This window comes from Peromyscus maniculatus, chromosome 13 (assembly GCF_049852395.1).
Source record: "Peromyscus maniculatus bairdii isolate BWxNUB_F1_BW_parent chromosome 13, HU_Pman_BW_mat_3.1, whole genome shotgun sequence".
NCBI lineage: Eukaryota > Metazoa > Chordata > Mammalia > Rodentia > Cricetidae > Peromyscus > Peromyscus maniculatus.
Window position 1 is genome coordinate 58,396,026 of NC_134864.1, and position 2,346 is coordinate 58,398,371.

General features: G+C 46.9%; 1 non-coding gene across 1 annotated transcript; it reads left to right on the forward strand.

Moving 5' to 3' along the window:
• The first annotated feature begins 1,756 nt into the window (after window positions 1-1,756).
• Window positions 1,757-1,863, forward strand: LOC121822183 (U6 spliceosomal RNA). Its single transcript, XR_006063197.1, has one exon. It is a non-coding gene; the product is annotated as a U6 spliceosomal RNA (small nuclear RNA).
• The last annotated feature ends 483 nt before the right edge of the window (window positions 1,864-2,346 follow it).

A 2,346-nucleotide genomic window follows, 5' to 3' on the forward strand; every position in this document is an offset into this window, starting at 1 on the left:
GGGAGCAGCTGACCCCTCAGATGTGTGGTGGTCCCTTCTTTCCCTGCTGACTCCACATCTCCTCTTTGGAACCTGAATCCCACTCAAGCTGGACTTCAGCACCTCTGAGTGTTGCTCACAGGCACATGGGTGTGAGGTCATTCACTGGGTCATGGACAACCTATCAGTGGACATACCTCCAAAAAAAATGACTCTGTCTTGCCCAGCAGCCACCAACTGCCAATAGTTGCTTAGGGTAGGGTCTTGGAAGCACCTTTTCCCTCCGTGTTGAAATTTTTTATTTAATTAACTTTTTTTTCCATTTATTTTACATACCAGCCACAGTTTCCACCCCCTCCTTTCCACCTGTTCCCTCTCCCCTTCCCTGCCTCCCATCTACCTCCCTCCTCATCCATGCCTCCTCCATCTCCACTCAGAAAGGGGCAGGCCTCCCATGGGCTTGAACAAAGCATGACACATCAAGTTGAGGCAGGACTGAGCTCTTCCCCTTGTGTCAAGGCTGGGCAAGGTAATCCAGCACGGGGAATAGGTCCCCAAAGCCAGCTCAGCACCAGGGGCAGGTCTTGATCTCACTGCTAGGAGCTTTACAAACAGACCAAGCTATACAACTGTCACACACGTGCAGAGGTCCTAGGTCAATGGTCCCATGCAGGTTCCCGAACTGTTGGTCCAGAGTTCCTGAGCTCCCACGAACTGAGGTCACCATGCTGGAATTTTTAACTGGCTTGATCTTGTGCAGGTAATCCCAGCTATTGAGGGTTCATTAAGGCAACAGCCATATCACGTCAGGAGGGCAGCATTTCAAAGCCCTCCTTCCTGTCCTCCAGCTACTGCGCTCTTTCCACCCCTTCTCCTGAGATGTTTCCTGAGCCTTGGCGCAGGGCATTGATACAGAGGTCCCATCTAAGACTGAGTACTCACCATCAGTTATTCTCAGCCTTTTGCATGGTAATGAGTCTCTGCATTAACTATTATATAGTGCAATAAGACGCCTTTCTGACTGAGACTGGGAGCAACAAAAATCTATGGATATAAACATAAATATCTAGAAAGCAATTTGACAACATGAACATTCAGAAAAACAGCATTTATAGGCTCTCCCCCAGAACCTAAGACCAGTGTGGCAAGATATCTTTTTTTTTGTTGTTGGTTTTTGGTTTTTGGTTTTTCGAGACAGGGTTTCTCTGTGTAGCTTTGCGCCTTTTCCTGGAACTCGCTTTGGAGACCAGGCTGGCCTCAAACTCACAGAGATCCGACTGCCTCTGCCTCCCGAGTGCTGGGATTAAAGGCGTGCGCCACCACCGCCCGGCTAAGATATCTTTAAGGTGCAATGGCGATACTTATAACTTGGTGGTAACCAGCAGCTGTCTTATTGAACTTAAGACCTACTCGACAGGAAGTACATTTCTGGGACTTAAACCTAGCCAAGGGCTGGGGACTTGTGAGGCCATAGATCTTGGAGAACCTAGTCCCACTAATTTGCTAGCCCAGTATAATTCTTAACTCATCCTTAAACTTACCCATAGAGTAGCTCTCACCCAGTACCTCAGATGCTTTTCTTGGCGATCACAGAAAACCGCAAGTAGTCAAAATGTGGAGATCAATTGCCGTGTGATGCCAGGCCCAACAGATACATCCACAGACAACTCCTACACCCAGCGCTCAGGGAACATGGTGGAAGAGGGGACAGAAAGGTTAAAGAGTCAGAGGATCAGGAAACCTGCTGTGAGACCGTGTCCCGAGAAATGACAGGGAAGTGCTCGCTTCATCAGCACATATACTAAAATCGGAACGATACAGAGAAGATTAGCATGGCCCCTACACAAGGATGAAACATAAATTCAGGAAGTGTTCCATATTAGAAAGCAAGAGAGAGAGAGAGAGAGAGAGAGAGAGAGAGAGAGAGAGAGAGAGAACAAACACATGTGATATCTCAACAGTATGGCGGCTTAAACAGCACCTGAGCACTGACAACCCATTCAACATGCTAATGGGAAAGGGAGAAATCTCACGGCGGGGGCAGCCCTAGACTAAGAACTACTGGTAACTAAGGAATGCTGAGAAAGAGAGAAATAGCCTTCCCCAGGGATGAGTCCCCTAATTTGTTACCCAATACCAAGAGTTCAGCCCAGAAGTCATATACATATAAGCATCACTAAATGGACTCAGCAGGCTGTATTCTAATCAATAAGTGGCAATGGATTTGGGAAGAAGTGGGATAATGGTGGTGGGAAAATGGGAGGAGTTGGGGGGGAGAAAATAGAGGGGGAAAAGATATATTTTAATTAAAATAGAAAATAAATTTTAAATCACCCACAATCATAGATATAAACAGATGAACAGCAA